This window comes from Diadema antillarum, unplaced genomic scaffold (genome assembly GCF_040938485.1).
Source record: "Diadema antillarum isolate AM-2024a unplaced genomic scaffold, OU_Dant_1.0 scf00000050, whole genome shotgun sequence".
In the NCBI taxonomy this organism is placed as follows: Eukaryota; Metazoa; Echinodermata; class Echinoidea; order Diadematoida; family Diadematidae; genus Diadema; species Diadema antillarum.
In genome coordinates, this window is record NW_027270939.1 from 1,457,698 (window position 1) to 1,477,465 (window position 19,768).

The 19,768-nt window shown below is 36.9% G+C and overlaps 1 pseudogene; it reads right to left on the reverse strand.

Annotated features, from left to right (window-relative positions):
• Positions 1 to 5,227: 5,227 nt before the first annotated feature.
• Positions 5,228 to 15,070, reverse strand: LOC139715540 (uncharacterized; annotated as a pseudogene).
• Positions 15,071 to 19,768: the final 4,698 nt, after the last annotated feature.

Below are 19,768 nucleotides of genomic sequence, written 5' to 3' on the forward strand. Positions count from 1 at the left end.
ATGTCCTCTTTGTGCGGGATCTTTTGCGTGACTTTGTAGAGCTTTGAAACGTTGACGGTAGAACTCCACTCGGCTAAGAGAGAAAAAAATGGAGAATAATAACAACAACAATAATAATAATAATATTGTTTAATAACAGACAACATTTAAAAAGCACTTAATACAGATGTTTCTAAAAGCGGGTCATATCATTACCCCTGCTTTAGCACCGCTACAATTCAAAGGAATTTCTTCCTACCTGGTACTAGGACTTGGGCGAATGCCAATAGTTATTGAAAAGGTATTCAAATAATTCAAATATTTCAAATATTCATATGTTGTACTTTTTGCCAATAAATTTGCAATTTCTAGTCTAGTGACAGAAATTGACATGAGAGACATGCTCCAAAGACTTCGGTCAAAAGAGCCTCTTTATTGAATTGAAACAAATGATTACTGTATGAAACTTTTGTCTCATACATGTATATGTGTGCGATATCTTACATTTTTTGTCTTTTGAATACCAATTTTGCCATAAATGTTAAGGTATTTGAATATGGAAATCATTATTCAATGTGAAATGAATATTCAAATGGTGGAAAAAACAATATTATTCCTCTGAATGGAGGTGAGCTACATGTATTCAAATCATTGGAATATTCAAATAGTATTCCCAGGTCTACCGGGTATCCATTTACTCCACCTGGGTGGAGAGTGGCAAATGTTGCCAAAGAAAGCTAGTGCCATGGTGGGAATTGAACCCGGGACCTTGTGGTTACAAGTTCAGGGACTTATCCACTGATCCACGATACAAGAGAAGCAAAGATTTAATATGACAACTAATTTAACATCTTAAATTACAGTGACAAGTGACATAAGCTTTGAAATTAAAAGTGAAATCTGCTGACTGTTCAAGGAAAGTGATCTTCACATAGTATCTGATGTAAGTTTTCTTCAAGTGATTTCACAATAGTTGAAAAAAGAAACTGAGATAGATGATTGATAATGGGATTCTAACCAAAAAAAAAAAAAACCAACAAAACTGAAGAATTCATGACTTTTCAATTGAAATAAATGGATTTTGGCATATTTTTGTGACTTGGCCTAAAAATTTGAATTAAACAGTAATTTAAGTTAGGCCTAATGTATATGTGGTTCCTCAGATTAACAGCAGTGTGATTAATATGCGCAAATAAACTCTAAACTATAATATAGGCCAAAACAAATAATATGTTAATATCCAGTAACATGAATGAAATTAAAAGGTTTGGTGGGCAGGAAAAAAAAAAGAGAGATTTTTTTCTCTCTAAAAACTTTATTGCATTTCCAGGGCTCTTTGATGAAGCCATAAAGAACAAAAGTTATCAACAATATTATGGCATTGGGTAAGGAAAATGAAACAAAATTAGAAATTGGCTCCAATCTTGTCTAAAATCTAAAATCATGGGGAAAAGCAGGGTGATGTCGAATCATACGGGGAATGCAGTCGGTAGTTCGAGTTTCGAGACCAGGGATTTAATCTTTTCGAAGAAACTGTTTGATTTATTGCCCTACAGGTGTTTCAAATTTCATGCCTGACAAAACAATCAAACAGCTAGTCATATGGAAAAACAATTACTTGGCCAGCTATATCTGGGAGTGCCTGAATCGTGTTACGTAATTCCTTGGCAACGATGTGTCCGCGGAAAGGTAATGAAGAGTAAATGCTAGACTAACCAACCAGAAGTAATCTATGTTTTTTTTGTGTGTATTTTGAACAGTGGAGCGTTATTCAAGTCGTTTCTTCAAGTGAACATGAAGAGACCCGTTAAGAGTATACAGACTTAGAATTGAATCAAAAGTATTTGACTACACTGAGTTCAGGCAACTTCGTGCTGTCCAAACTTTTATTGCACTAGCCCATGGGCTCGCATGACAGACAGATTATATTGTACCCGGAAACAAGCATTTTGCAAATTCCTTTTTCACCATGATTTCCCAGTTGCACTTCTTTAACCCTTATCTAACTGGGGGGGGGGGGGGGGTCAATTTGACCCCCCTCGACGTTTTTTTGCGATACTCCCGCCGCGCGAAATTTTTGCACCGCGCCACTCACTGACGTTTTTCTTTGAAGCCTCGCGCAACTTTTGGGACCAAATTCGCGACGTCCGGTATGTGGTTCTGGAGTAACGCAACATTATGTAAGTGCATGTCAGACAGAAAATTGCTCAAAAACATGGTTTTGTGTACAAAGTCAATACAAATTGTGTTTTTAGCCAAAATTCGTAAATGTATGATTTTTTTTACTTTTACTTATTGAAATAAATTTATTTCATGCTGATTATGATCGCTAAAGTGTCCCCAACAATTTTCATCAAAAAAACAATAAAAAAACAAAAGGTGAAAAAATCCAAAGAAATATATAAGAAATTCACAAAACAACAAAATTTATAAGAAATTAGTTCCGATATGACAATTTTTCTTGTAGATCATTGCTAAATGTCTAAAGGGACATTTTCACCAAAATTTTGCATTCTACAAGCTATTTTAACTGAATTATAGGCAAAAATATGATTGTGTGCATTGATTTGCATAATTAATTATTAAGAAATAAAACATAATTTTTTTGAAAACTTAACTATATAGTCTTGTAGTTTATATTCAGCTCTACGCGCATGCAAATTTTTGCAGCAATCGCGCGATCCGCGGCCGAGATCTGAAGGGGGGGGGGGTCAAATTGACCCCCCCCCCCCCAGTAGAAACCTGGTCTGAAATACCTCAGTTTAAATAGGGTTAAGCTAAAATCTATAAATGTATGATTTTTGCTTATACTTATTACAATCTATTAATTTCATGATATTTATGATCACAGAAGTGACGCTGACAAATTTCATTGAAAAAAACATCAAATATGAAAAAATCGAAAAAAAAAACAGAAATATGTAACAAATTTCAAAAACAATAATACATTTCAGTATCGCAATTTTTCAAAAGTACATTTGCTAAGAACACTATAAAGAGTATCTTGACCAAAATTTAGCATAGTCGCAGCTGCATTTTGTGGTTTAGAGCAAAAAGTCTCATCCCACGCATAAATTATGCATAAATCAGTATAATTAATGAAATAATGTCAATTTTGAAAAAAAATTGTTATAATTAAAATAATGTCATTAAAAAAAAATTACAATACACTTTGGTAGAGTAGGTCGATGGCTGAGGTCATGGGGGGCCAGGGCATAAAGAATATCTTGACCAAAATTTAGCATAGTCGCAGCTGCACTTTGTGGTTTGGAGCAAAAAGTTTCATCCCACGCATAAATTATGCATGAATCAGCATAATTAATGAAATAATGTCAATTTTGAAAAAAAAAATTACACATTTCACAGAGGTACTCAAAATAATCACACATGTCACAGAGGTACGCAAACAAAATCACACATGTCACAGAGGTACTCAAAATAGCCCAGTAGAGTAAGGGTTAAGGGGGGGGGGGGAACTGATTCAGCTCCCCTTAGATCCCAGCTGTTGACCATACCATGACATAATCTCCTAGACTGAATCATAATTTTTCACAAGATGTCATTTTCTAAATTAAGTTAATTTTGCTAAGTTACGCATAAAGTCTGCTATTTTGCTGTAAAACACTTAAAGCTCTAAATTGATTATTTTTTTCATCTAATACAAACTACAGAATAAAAATTAATTTCTCATGTATTTGGGTTTTTTTTCAATTTCTTAGGTATGTCTTTGTGTTTGGATCCTTTTATTTTTGTTTTTTCACCGAAATTGGTCAGCAATATTATTCCGACCGCAAAAAACCTAAAACCAAATGATTTCAATCAGTAACAGCAAATAAAATCATACATTGTTGAATTTTATTTTGAAATTCAATTTGTATTGGATGTACACAGGAAAACATGTTTTTGGCGCAATTTTTGGTCTGTCGTGCAGGTACTAAATTATGCATGAATTCGGAATGCCGTATCCCCCGGGGGGGGGGGGGGGGGGAGTACTCGACCTAAAAAGTGGTAGGTATGTGCCGCTGGCAAAATGAAAAACAGGGGCTTTCGAAAGGGCTAATCAAGAAAAGGACGGTCTTTGGAACTACAAACTGTTCATGAAAATGGGGTGAAAACAAGAGTCTCTGTAACGGCGCTGGCTTGCGCGGCAGTGTGCACGCACTGAAATGCAGCTCTATGGAGCAGAATGCATGCACTGGCCCGCCGGAGCAGGCACGGATTGTCTGCAACGCCGATGCGAGCAGGGAGGCGAAGGTTGTGCAGCTTAGTATGGGCTTCAGTGCGTGCAAAAAGAATAATAAATTGGGCGACAAAACACTTACCTCGTGTCCGGACGGGTCCAGCAAGTATGTTTTTCTTTGAACGTACGTGCGTGAGTATGTTAAGTTATGTGCAGTGCAAGTGGGAGCTGCAGTGCATGCTGAGCTAGCTGCACTGGTACAGTATACAAATGACGCACAGGTCTGAGTGCGTCAGTCGGAATTGTGTGCATAAGGTAACTATGGAATGCTTAACCCACGAGGCGAAGCCAAATGGGTTTAGGCTAAATTCCATAGTTACCGCATGCACACTATATTCCGACTGACGCACGAAAAGACATGTGCGTCATCTGATTTATATTTCTTGTCAAAATCCCATTTTTCTATCGTGTTACCCGATGATATAATCACTGGATGCATTTCCTTTTGGCTTGCCGTAAACGAGCATGCATCAGTTTTTACTGGACGCATGGCCAGCCATGCATCAGTATACAAATAATGAATGTTTATGAGTGCAATGGACAGAATATTTCATGAGGTGAAAGATGAAAATGATCCATTCAACGAGGCGCAGCCGAGTTGAATGGATCAAACATTTCATCTTTCACCGAATGAAATATTCTGTCCATTGCACGAATCAAAACATTTATTATTTGTTTTATATAACGCCTATAAAGAGATCCTAACCCTTGTCATTTGATGTTTTATGAATTTAGAAACAAGAGAGAAGGGACTTACATTTTGGTGTGCGTCACGGTAGTAGAACGTAGTCCTTTTGACGTCAATATGTACGTTCCAAAGAGTCAAACACGAACTTCCGTAGAATTCCAATCTGATTCAAAATTGTTTTCAGTTAAAGTTGCTTGTTTTTAACAGTTCACTCCTATGTATAGGCATAAACTCGTTCGAACTCCAAACACTGAATTTTAAGAACGTAGACACTAGAACGTTAGGTCTATATTTACAAGTTTTGGGCTGAAGCAGTCTGTTTATCTGCTATTGTTGTAGAAAGTTACGGGTCCATGAAAATGAAAGTGCTGGACTGATGAAGACGATGTTGCATGTTGAATGCTGAAGTTGGCTTCTTGGAGAATCAGCTGATCTTGGGACAATATCAAGAGTGAATCCAGTGTGTCACCCTGATCAGCCTCCTGTAGGGCTTGTACAGGGACAGGCTCAGCTGGCAAATTCTCAGTAGGCCTAACAGTAAACGTTAGTACTGACACTGCCGGTAGTAGTGTAAGACTCGGTCCTAGTGCTAGTACTGTAGTAGTACTAGGTCTATACGGTGTTTGCACATTTTCTTGCATCATTTTGCAAGCGATCTTGCTACTCATTTCTTTCTTCCTGTCATCGCTAGTAGAAGCATAGTGTTTTAGGGAGGATTCCGGTAACGGACATAATATCGCGGTTAGCAACACCAGCACGATCCAGGACAGTAATTGTCGTAGCCCGAAGACTGTGGTTTGTGTACTTCGTTGCGCAACCAGCTGCAGTGGCGATTGTTTTCATTTTGTTTCCAAGAGTGTTCAAACCTAATGGATAGTTGGAGTACCATGAGCCCTCTGCTGGAACAGTGGATTTAGGACGCTGCCACAAACAGTTCAGTGCAGGATATAACGCTGCTTTGTAAGCCAGAAATGTTGAGACTGGACATGCGGAAGAGCCTGGAATCTCGTACATGTATAGCCACTACACTCTTCATTTTCGTTTTCTCGTCTGGACTTAGTAAGCGTGCCACGGTGTGTAATGTAGCGAAGATTCTGCTCATCTGTTTGGACCAAAAAGTCATCTGCTTTCATGTCTCTCAGATTTTCACGTCCTCTGTTGGCGAAATATATCATTATGTCCAAGAAGACCTTGTTCTGCAGACCCTGTGGGGTTGTGATATCGAGCACATCAGACGCGAGGATTTTGGCCATATCTTCCTTACTTATTGCGCTTTTGTGCTTGATGTAGCCCTTTCCTTCCTTCTTCAGTTTACACATCACTGCTTTGTAGGTTTCCTGACTACGATGAAACTTGTCCAATTTGTTAATGTCAACATCTCTTACGGTCTTGAAGTGACGATTTAGTCCATACTTGATGCCGAGCATTGACCTTTTCGTGTACAAACTACCGTCTGCTTTCCTCAGTCCAGCGAAAAATCGCGACAGAAGCTTGTCGAGCTCTTCATCCGATAGTGCTTCTACTTCAAGTAGAGATGTCCCAGCAAACTGACAGAATGCATCAAGACGGCTTACGGCATACTGGATTTTTTTTTGTTTTGTTCTTTAAAATTGCAAAAAAATTACAGCTATTGCAAAATACAGAATTTAATTATATTTTTCTTTTCTGTAAATTCTTTATTTTTGTTCGTTAAAAAATGAGGTTTACTTTTAATGAAGAAAAGGTTCTGTAGAATGACAGAAGTCTGTATATGGAATCTGAAAGATTGCAAATTTCCTGTAAAAACATAATATTTTGTACCTTATCTTTCAAACTTTTCCTGTTAAATTACAGCAAATCTGCTGTTACTAGAATGGTTCTGTATTTTTTTTCTGTAAAATCTACTGTTTTTTCTAACAGTGTACGGTAGACCCCATTCTCGCAGTAAATCATCCATGATTTACATGTAGAATTTGACAGCTTCAATTGATCATAGATGTTGGTTCTCACGTGCCCGTGCAACACCGTATACGTGCATACCGCATGCATGGGTGCTGCATTTGCAGCGTATCTCGTTTATTCTGCATGCAATCATTTTACTAGAATCTAGTTATCGAAAAGTATCGAAATATGTCAAATTCCCGGATCCATCTGCGCCACGCGTCCACATGCATATCGTTTAACAAAACAGTTGATCATTCTCGTGAGGCTTGCCCAACAATTAGGACATAGTATTATGCGATTGGACTGTCAATGGGTAAAAATAAAACAAAAAATAAAAATGCCAAAGTTTTGGTCAGATATTGCCCAAAACAGCCCAACAGAAAAACTACCAACAAAAATTTACCTATTTTTTTCCACAGTGTGTTGAATAAATCTTGGTAGTTCGCAAGGTGTTTTTTTTTTTTCGTCTTTGATAGGACCAATAATAAAAATTTATCAATGTCGATTTCATTGACTTAAATTCATATTTCTTTGGACATCTTATTACTTTTCCTTTATAAAGTTGAAGACAAAAATAATCTCCAAAGTTCTTTTTTGTCCATTCTGACTCCTCTCTTTTCGTAAGTAGGTAATCCATGGTTGACCTATCTGCTATCTTCCTGACACTGACGGACCAACAGGAAAACTCTACCTAACATTAACAACCTAATGTGTTAGGCTTTACTCCAAGTTACTAGATCCTGGTCTAGACTCGTTAACTTAGAATGTAAACTAGGTGTAGGTCGAGGTCTGTTACCCTCGGTTTGTCAAAATGGCAATTAACTTCGACTATAGACTAACGTCTCGGTATAAGTGGTCATTTTGAACAGACCTCGGGTAATAGAATGACGATATCATGGGTGCCAATAGCTTAGTTGTATTGTAAGAATAAGATCGAGTCTAGGGCTAGGCCATCTACTTAAGTAACGATTCGAAAGAGCACCGCACTCCGGAAACTAGCGCCGGGTTTCCGTATAAATTACTAGTCTGTCGCACTCTATAGCTGCAGCTCCGCATGCTCCACATCCATTAGCAGTATTGTACAGTCGACTCATGACAAACACCTGAAAAACAGGTACCGTACACTTACTCAGTTGAAAGAATCCTACGATGTCTTCTGGATTTAGTGGCAGCAACTTTCTAATCCGGCGATCTCCAGAACAAATCTTTACACTTATCGGCATGATTGTGCTGATTAATGAGGATATTATTGAGTCAAAATTTCCATTACCCCGAAGGCGAATAATTCTTCCTCATAGATAAAATGGCTTTGATATAATCATATGCACAGCGCAGAGGTCATATAACAACTTTCGTCCAGTGATTTTGCTCGAATTCCCTGACTTATACTCATGGGCAATTTCAACACCAACTAATGAGACCAAAACTCTAACATCAACCTGTGATTGAATATTTCGACACCAGTTGGTGTGATTCTTTCTGAACTGACCTAAAATCAACACCAAGAGTGTTGATATTTTTTATATCCTGTGCTGGTGTTAGATATTTAACACCCTAGTTTTTGCAGTGTAACTACTTTACTGTTGTTGTTTTTTGTCTTTCTTTTTGGCTGCATTGATTTACAAACTTGTGCTGAATCATCTTATCTATAGTTACTGCACAGCAGAATACCACCCCTTGCGGTTGTAGTAATCGGCTCGGTTACTTTTCGGGTCCTGTGATGGGGCTCTGATGTTCATCGATTACCCCCCTACTTGAGGAAATCCCATTTGTTGGAAGCCCTCACAATTAGTTACTTGTAATCCCTCGCCTATCGGGAATTATACATCACTTAAGTAATCCATTTAAGATGACCTTATACAATTTGCATTAACAATAATGCAGACAGGTCATTTTGCTACTCCAAATAAAATAATGTCCAATTGCCCGGTAATCACAGTTTGATCATCCGTATCGTGATTGCAACATGCTTCCACACAGACACAGTCTCCCAGAGGTTTGTAGTTGACTCCCAATGACAGCCTCGAATTCTCTGCACAATTATTCGAAGGTTGGTTTGTTGACCCGGAAATGCTCTCTGAAGTATTGAACTGTACATTCTTTATACACCACTACACTGCAAAAACAATGGTGTTAAATCCAACACCATGGGTGTTGATTTTAACACTTTCCCGGTATCTATATCGGAAAACACCGGTTGGTGTTATTTAACACCAAGTTCTGGAATTAAACAATTCAATCCTACTCTTGGTGTTGCAATTCAATTCTGATTTTGGTGTTAAAAAAGAGTCCAACACCAATCTTTAGTGTTGCAATTTAATTCTGTTTTTGGTGTTAAAAAAAATCCAACACCAATGTTTGGTGTTGCAATTTAATTCTGTTTTTGGTGTAAAAAACAAGATTCCAACACCAATTTTTGGTGTTGCAATTCAATTCTATTTGTGGTATTAAAAAGAAAAAGATTCCAACACCAATCTTTGGTGTTGCAATTCAATTCTATTTTTGGTGTTAAAAAGAAAAAAAAAAGAAAGATTCCAACACCAATCTTTGGTGTTGCAATTCAATTCTATTTTCGGTGATAAAATTTAACACCATTATCTTAACAACAGTGATATGCAGAATTCAACCCCAAATTGTTGTTAAAACAAAAACCAACGATTTAGCACCAACAATTCAATCCAACTCACTCTATCAATGCATTAGAATCAAACACAGAAATTCATTACACATTACACATAGAGAAGGGAAAAGGAACAAATCAAATTATCTTGACAAACAAAACTTGGTTCTTGTTTATTCAAGAAACTGGAAAAAGGAATTATCATGATGAACAATACACAACTTACACCTAAAGAATACAACTTGTATTCTACATCTGGATCAAGAGAAGAAAATGTTAAAATGTACAAAGTTTTGCCCAATTTGGGAGCCACCCTGTATACTAAAGTAGTTAAAGGCAAAAAAATATGCATGTGGGTATTTCTATTTATATGGGTACCAAAGTATGACCTCAAATTGGTTAATACGTAATGAAACTAAGCTGTTTTGTACTGTGTTATACCTAAGATAAAAGCCAATAATCATTACACTCACAAACACTCGCATATTTCTTTGGTAACATGTTCATTCACAATTAGCCCCTAAATGTTCCATGTGTAACATGAACATGACATCACATGATATCACACAATTACTCCTGGTACCCATATGAAAAGAAATACCCATGTAGGTACTTGGTTGTCTTGAGTCTCTTTCTCATTTTTTTTCCTCAACCAAGTTAACAAAAAGCTATTTGTACATCAAAACATGCATTTTCCTTTCTCTTTTTCCTCCAGGAAATAAGCAACAACAAATCAATCTGTGCATTTCCAAATCCTTGACTTTCATGCACATGCATCATAAATTTGCTTTTCCCGAAAGAAAAAAAGATGGAAAATATTACATATATTACATTACAAAAATATTATAGAATTTTTCAGTGCACACTTGGTCAGATGTTCAAAAGGAAAAATGTACCAAAAATTAGCATTCTTTAAGATTAAATTAATGATCGGCGGCCAAGATCTGGGGGGGGGGGGGGGGGGGGGGGGCTACAGATAAATATAGCCCGGGCTACATAGGGTTAACAAGAGTCCACAATATCTTATTGATTGAAGTTATTTTTGAACATTTTGTTACCATTTACCAAAACCATACATAACATCGGCTCTACAGGTCTAAATTACTTGAAAAGAACATGCCTTGGTGCCACGTACTTCCTCGAGTCTGTGTTTGACAAGTTTGTCATTAAATCTAGTGGTTTGTAGTCAACAAGTTCCTTTTGATTCTTGACAACATGACCACGTGGAAAACTTATTTCTACTGTAAAGGCATGATAGTGTGAATTATAATGCAATGTATCTAGCAAGAGAAGTACAAAAAAAAAAAATGTCATTGTTGTGTACAATGATATGCTCTATTTGACCAAACAGTGGAAGCTCATCGACATCATGGCAGACCAAAAGAGACAACTGATAATGTGTACCATACACTTTAACCCAATTGGCATCAAAGACTTCAGAAGAGAGTTCCTCTACTTGGAGTTTCTCTTGCACAGTCTGTCTAATATTTTCATCTAAATCTGACAATAAAAGTGAAGTACCTGGCCCAACCTCGAGACACTCCAAATGATGGTTTGACTGAAGATGGAACGTTAGTGCTGTCTGATGTTTCTTTGCAAGTGATTTACATATGTTTTTGTAATTACGTACAGATTCTGCAACACGGCCAAAATAGTGATGTTTCGCTTCGTACCGCATACACCATACATGTATGAGTGGCCCAACTTCTCTCAAACATGTAGCATAATGCACCATGAAATGATGCTTTGGCAACAACCTATTGGCAGGAAATGTTTTTTGAAAGTGTGTGTGATGTTCTTCAGTGAGAACAGACAACTGGGCTATCAAGCCTGCTGTTAATTGGGGAGCAAAAACAATATCCATACAATCTAGTAATCTTAGCAGCAGTTCCCAGTAGACGTTTCCTTCTTCAATGTCATGAGCTATGATGAATGGAAGATTTCTTATCAAGCACCAAGCCTGCATTGCCTTTTGACCCACATCATTGCCAGCTGTTCTCAGTTTAATGTAGGATGGTTTGTTCTTGTTATCTGTACGGTTTAAGCAATGGCTGGCAACTCTCTGATTCAGTTCATCATGGGTCAAGAGTGGTGGTTGCCTTTCATAGATGAAATATTCTAGTACAAGTTTCAGCTCATACTGAACTATGCCTTCCAACAGATCATGCATTATATCAAGTGAAAAATTTGTCAAGATATGAAAGTAAATACAATCATTCAATACAGTTTTTTGTTTAACTCCAAACACATGTGACAGTGTAGTTTGAGCTTCAGCTTCTTGTAAATGTTGCTCATAAGTCTGCATGGTGCGCATTTCCATTAACACCTCTTTTAATGTGTTCTGCGCCTCTTCCTTGCTTGTCACACACAATCGACAGTAATAATTAGCAGAAAAGCTCTGTACAAAACCAAACAGGGCATTTGCACCTAGATTATCAGCACTAATTTGAGTAATGGTTCCCCTCTTCACAATGCCATTAGGAAGAGTAATGCCAACTGTTGACAGAATGTTAATGTCTTTCACAATATGCTTGAGAATAGCATTAAATCCATATTTTTTGGCATCTTCAGCATACCACAGAGCTACAAGATTGATATTGGAAAGAATAGAATTATACTTTGGTGGCAGATTTTTCAAAATGAAATAAAAGGCACCTAACTTGTGAATTTTTGTTTTTGAACCGATGGGGTTTACAGTTTCAAAGTCATCATAAAAATAGTGAATTTGTAGGGCATTTTCATCTTCATGGAAAAGAGGGATTTTCTCAAATTGTGCACCATCACAGTAATCTCTCATTACACCATCAGTGCTCCTATGGTCATGAGTAGCAAAATGCAATTTATCTTCATTGCTCAAAAGTTGCTTTAAAGATTCTAAAATGGGTATATAAACAAAGGTATCTTCAATAGCAATCTGTTCATACTGCTTACTTCTTTTATTTAGACGACTTTCATACCGGATGCCTAACTTTATTTCTTGTGGTTCAACAAGTCCAAGTGTTGCACAATATTTCATCCGCTTATATTCTGAGTTCAAATTTTCAAATGGCTTTTCAAGCATAGCAAAATGCGTCTGTATTTCTCTATAAGCTTCGGACTCAATGGGCAGTTTATGTTTCAAGAAAGTAGCCTTAACTGCCGCTGATGCACTTTTTACTACATCACCTACAATCAAACTGGTTGATTCCACGATGTCATTTACAACTTTTCCAGAGTTTGCACTGTTTGCTGAAAATTTTGAAATTACTTTTGCACACTGCCTATTCAAATCTTCAGCGGATAAAATGTCATCTTCTGCATTTATATCCTGATCTTGATCACTGTCGTCGTTATCATTACTGTTTCCTGCAAAGCTCTCTTCGAATGATTCACCAGCTTTCTCATTTTCAGTAAACTGTTCTTGATTATCTGGCAAACCAGATTTAAGGTGAGTCTGCAAATGCCCTCGAAATCCACGAAAAGAATAAAATGTTCTTGCACAAGCTCCCTGTCCACAGATTAACACCTCTTTTCCTCCTTCACTTAGTCCATGACTTAATCTTAAATGTTGCACCAACTTTGGTATTGCAAAATTTCTCTTGCATTTGAAGCAAATCATGGTGTGAATAATTTGGATCTTAGTTCACGCACTCTCGGTGATTCGCAGGAAACTCCAACATCAATCTCGAAAACAGCTGTCTGGATGAAGGTCCAGAACTGATGAAGAGACTGGCAGTAATGCAAGCCAAAGACAAAGTGCGTCTTGAAGAGTTCATCTACTGCTCCTTCCACCGTACGGGCACCACATGGAATGGCCTTGTGATCGACAATGAGCAAGTCACTGCTGATACAGGCCTTAGAATTTCCAATTCCAAGAAGGAACGGTTGGCTCTGGGTCTGTTTGGTGCCATCCAGAAAATCTTGAATGCTCCCTCCACTCTGTGTTTGAAACAAATTACATGTACTAGTAAACGATGAAACTAGCAGTTACCCTTTTCCCACTTGTTAATTCTATCAAAACTCTATCTTTATCATCACTGTTACCATCATCATACATACATACATATATAGTGGGGGGATCTGGATGTTTTGTGGAAAATGTCTGCAATGTGCAAAGTAGCACAACGTTTTCTGACTTTTTTCTCAATTTAAGAGGCCTGATTAGACTAAAGGCCACCGCATTCGATATGACTTTCTGTCACACAACTCAGCGACTTAAGATCTGAAATAAAACAGAATAATACGCACTGTTTATTTCATATGTGACCCTGCACCTCAAAACAAACAAAAAGTCGCCAGACATTAATTTTTAGTTAAGACCATATTCTGAAAGAGCAGAATTTAAGCTTTAAAATGATGTATGATTCAAATCAAATGGACTCTCCTAACATATCTAAATATTGGAAAGAAAGCACAAACTCAGGAGAAGTGTGAATTGAGAAAAGAGGCTCTGAAGTACAGTGTCTATTCAAGTGCTTAATCTTTACCAAACCGTGCTGGCTGTGCGATGAATGGGACAAAAAACGGGAAGTAAACCGCCAGAGTAACAACAATGAAGGGATTATCAGATTAAACTGAAATTAAGCATGCCTCATTAACACATTCTGTCCACAATTAACGCCAACTTTAAAAGCAGTAGCACTATCCTTTCAAAAGTTATTAGAGTTGAAAGTGAGGAGTGTGGACAAGGTTTCTCAGAAATGAAAAAGGGATTCTAAAAACACACCTAATCACACTACTCTACCAAAAATGTTGGAGATAAACTGCTAAAAAAAAACACACACTTTCCTGCCCGTTTTATGATACCAAATTTTAGCATAATGTAAAAGAAGACCCGCTCTTTCAGAAAATATGAAAAAGTCAAGTTCGGCTAGGTTGACCCATTTCACTTATTTTCAGTCCTCACGAAAAATCAGGGTGTGCGACTTTATGTTCGTTTTGAGGTGCACGGTCACATTTTATGTTTAAATGTGATTTCTGATGCGGATGTTATGTACGACGGTTCAATGTGTTCTATTTTATTTGGAAGTATTTATATGTTATTGCAATGTATTTTATCCTTTATCCTTCGAGCTACGATTTTGCAATTTTTTACCAAATAAACAATTGTAATATAACAAAATGATAACCTTTATATATCTTCAGAACTTTTGTCCAATCAGCGCGAAGCACAGCATTTCTTATCTTACAGAATGAGTAAGATTGTGAATATAATTATCAGTAGGCACAATTTATTGTTCTAATCAGCGTGGAAAAGAAATGAAAATTACGCCATAACCACCTCGCCTTTGCCGCTTGCTGTGTTATTGTGTTTTGATCTGTTTGTTGCCAGGTTGTAGCTTAATAACAAGAAAAAATGTTGATAGTGATCAACAGTAACAAGATGTACAACTCTCAAATACATACAGAGGTATAGGGAAAAAAAGGTACTGACATTTACATGTGGTTTCATATTGTAGATAACCTCGATATCATCAGCTGGAACCGTCCCATCTGTAATCACGTGCAATGGAGGAGAATGGTTATCCGGCTGGCTGGGCATCTGGGCAGCCTGGCCCTGCATACTCTGGTAATTAGAGGCCGCACCACCGAGCAAAGGCGCATCAGCTGTTGCATGTGGTCCTAATTGTTTGTCCGCCATATTGTCACCTCTGGTCACCTGTAACGAATTGAACCATGACATGTTAAGACTCTTCAGTGTCAATAATGCTCTCCCCAGAGGGCAATACCATCATCTATTATACCCCCTACATTGTATTATATATATTCATTTATGTCTGAAGCACGAGAAACATAGTAAACAATAAATATCGGGCAACGCAGCAAACAGGATTCGAACCCCAGACCTTCTGCTCACAAACAGAGACTGTTGACTGGGCAGTCATATACAAATTTTGTCTCATGTGGGTATATGGATCCAATCATATTACACACTTTGGTTTTCAGGGGACCGGTTTGCTTACTTATCAAGATGCTCTGATGTTCTCAAAAATGAATGAGCAATTGATTATGTTGAGTGTTTATCAGCAGACCAATTTACATAGCAAATTACAGAAAGCAGATATTGTCCGAGTTTAAACTGGGATTTTAAGATATCACGTCCCTGTCATGGTGCTGTAACATGGCCTGAACAGCGATTTGCACGGACTATACACTGCAAAAACAGTGGTGTTAGATTTAACACCACTGGTGTTGAATCTAACACCGGCCGAACTTCAATAAAGGACCACACCATCTGGTGTTGAAGTAACACCGTCTCTGGTGTTAAAATATCCAACACCCATGGGTGTTAAAGGGTGTAAAAATATACCAACACCAGCCTCGGTGTTTTTTCAACACTTAAGAGAGTGTTAAGAAGTTGACACCATAATGGTGTTCATTTGACATCCCAACACCAGTTATGGTGTAAGTTCAACACCCGTGGTGTTAAAATATACCAACACCAGCTTTGGTGTTGCTTAGATTATTGATAAGTTGACACCACTTTGGTGTTCTTTTGACACCCTTTAACACCAATTACGGTGTAACTTCAACACTATTTGTTGTTAGAATCTATACCCCAACACCTGTCATGGTGTTATTCTAACACTTCAAAGTGTTATAAGTTTGCATTATTTGGTGTTTATTTGACACCACAGAAGTGTTGATTCAACGCTTCAGAGTGAGAAATAAATTCCAAGTGATGCCAACTTATTAACAATTTGAAGTGTCGATACCTCGACATCATTTCACACTCTCCACATTCAATCGCACAAAATAACACAGTAATGTAAGTAGGTGAAAGACAGTCACGTGCTACTAGGTTGATCAAAATATTTAATAAATTCTGTCTGTCACAACAAAACACAATAATTCTATTACATGTAATGAAATCCTCATCTCTACAATATAAGTATCAAAATGGAATACCTTTGACCCTGTCAGTTGGTTCTTTGATTATCTATGCAAATGACATACATTATGGCTATTGTAGGCTAAAATATCAAATTTAAATACTCACTCTGAATACCTTTGGCCTTCTTGGCACTATCAAGTTGAATTTTCAAATGAAATTGATACTAGTATTATATCTTCTTGGCTCTATCATTCAAATGTTCAAATTGAATTGCCTACTCAGCTGTATAATTCAAATATTCAACATAGATCATCCAGTCTGGTTGTAAAATGTTAACATTAAAAAAAAATTATACTCTTTCTTTTGATCAATGCTATTGCAAGTGACGATACAAGCATGTGAAATTCGGATCATTTAAATATTCAAATGACACACATAAGGCCTTCTTGGGCCAATATTTTCAACTCGAACTGGATGTAATTGATACCCCCACCTAAAACTTAGAGAGTTAGCTCAATTCATGATATTCTTGTATGCCTTTAGTTGAAAAAAAGTACAATGTAACAAAAGTTGTTACCATAGCAAGATTACTCAACAGTGAGATCAGTGTGAGACTCATTTTAAGATTACACTGGTTACATGAGCGAAACCTCAAGTCAAATGTTAGAAAACTGAGGGAGCTCACCCAATTCACAGTATTTTTTGTTTGATTTTCATTTTAAAAGATGGTTGCCATTACATTAGAACTCTGTGCAATATTTCAGGCCAGATGCTCAGAAACTGAGGGAGATTGCATAATCAACTGTTGTGTAAGTTTTTAATTTGAATATGTCACTGCCATGATAACACTTTCTTTGACCGATACAAAAGATGACATTTGCACATTAGCGGACTACAGTGGTCACGTGCCAAATTTCAAGTCAAATGCCTAAAACATGAGGGAGTTATGAGTCAATCACAATATCTTCGATTGCTTTGTATTAAAAAAAAAAATAAGTTAGCATGGCAACGCATTGTTTAACATTGACGAGAAAAGTGTTTTGCACATCTAGAATTTATCTTGTCACAATATATAGGTGTCATATCTCAAGGTTATTGCTAAAAATTGAGAGAGTAAGCTCAATCCACTTGTAGTTTATACGATTCTCATTACAAAATACCATTAACTTGACAACATACTATTTGACAATGACGAAAAATAAAATTTGCACAGTACATAATACAGTGGTCACATGTACCAAATTTAAAGTCAAATGCTCAAAATCTGAGGAAGTTAGCTGAATCCACATCGTACTTGTAGATGATTTGTATGAAGATGCTGTTGCCATGGAAACGGATTTATGACCCCCCACAAAAAGTGTCTTGCACGATAACATATTATCATAGTGACCATATGTATCAAATTCAAATTTAAATGCTAAAAAAAAGAAACTAAGAGAGCAGCGTGATCCACACAATTTTGTATGATTTGTTTAAAAACTGCAAATGCCATGGCAACAGATTTCTGGACAATCAAATTTCAACAGAATTGATTTAAAACTGAGTAGCTTGATCCACATTCTGTATTTGTAATCTTTATGAAAATTTGATGTTACCATGGTAATGCATTACTCCATACTGACACATGTAAACTAGGACATGTAAAAATTACAAGGTCGTTGCTCAATGTCCCCTGGACTAAAGGTAATCACCTCCTCATCAAAAACTGTCATCGACTAATGGAGAGTACTGCTTCATCAACTGTATATCATCAGTCTCTATCTCGGTTCCTCCATAGAACTGGACTTGGAGTATCTTCACAGTTTCATTGTCACAATGATGATTCTTCAAGTGTCTTCTAAAACCACTGAACGAATCAAATTATGTCCGTACACAGCCCCCCTGGGCGCAATTTATTGTTTGTCCATCACTCAGTCCATGTTCGTATGGCAAACAGTGAAAAAAAAAGCAGTTTCAGTGGGAACTCCTAAAGAATGCATCACTTCATTATCCATTTGAAAGTTTAGATCTCGGTTCACGAACTCGGGGTAATTCCAAATGTCCAAAGGTTGATGAGAGGTTTTGCATACCGTAGACAAAACACATATTTAATGTGCTTTGAACAATGTGTCGAAGGCACTCTGAATGATATCACCAGGGCAGGGTAGTACCAAGTGGTCAACAATGAAGTAATATTGGTACACATGTATGTTATCCTTCTGACGTCCTCTGTCAAGCAAGCTGCATCTTCTGATCTTCAAGCAAGCAAGCTGCATCAAGAGCTGCATCTTCTTCTGCTTTCCCTCTTCAAGTGGTGATCAAAACTAGCATCAGGCTGAAAATGTAAGGAAACAATGAAAAACAAACAGACATTGTATGAATCTATTACAAATAAAAACTAGACAAATTTGACTGTGACCTTTATTTCGATTCCATAATGCAATTTGATAGACTCAGTCATACATAGGCTTAACACATTTTATTCACATTTATGATTATTTTAACAGATTACAAGCTATCACACACACGGAGGGATGGACTACTCAAAACCATAACAATTCAGGCACCACTTCTTGGCAGAGGATAATAAATGGATCTTATTCCATTTTACTTAAATATCACTATAATTTCACAATTAAAACTCACTTATACCTATTTTTTCTTAAAGAAGCTTTGAAATTTATCACTTTTCTCTTATTCGTGACTGATCAAAAAGCAACTTCAAAATTTTAGCCTACATATGGGGAAGACAATCTTTAAAGTTCAAGGATCGACTTTGAAGCATTCACGAGTAAAGTTCTCGTCGACATCAGGACATAACCCTGACAAAGGCAAGTGCGCAAAAATATTCACAACATCCAAAAAAAAAAAGTTAACCTGTGAAACATTGAAAAGCAAGTGATCTTAATAAATTACATAGTCCAACAACACAAAAAAAAACCCAGAAAATTTCCCTTGACCTCTAATTTCTTTTCTAATACAAAAACAGATCATAGAAAGTAGAAAATGCAAATTCAATTAAACTCGTAAAAATCAATTTCATTTTCAGAATACCAAAGTACTGTGAGTTCTAATTGCCTGTCCAAAATGACTCATAAAGGCTTTTTCAGATATGATGAGTCAAACTCCGGCAACATTTTAGTGCATAAATCAATGCGATATGAGATGGTAAAAAACAAACAAATAAACAGATCAAAATGCAACAAAACAAAACAAAAACACTGAGGCAAGAGGAATATATTTTGCCACATAGTGGCAAGAAGTTATGGTGCAATCAAGCTCAAAAGTAAGTGAAGATACAATGTCATGAGTTTATCTTTATCTTATTTTTTTTTTTGAGTCATGTGCATTCATTAACATAATGAAAGTGGCGTGGTTCGGCGCACCATATCTGAACACTAAAAATGTCAGGGGGTTTGTCGCATCATATTTGAACAAACCTTATAGTCATGTAGACTTACCTTTTGAAATCGGATAAGGTAGTCTATAGCCAAAGCCACAGCAATCTTGCACAATCCTTGCGCC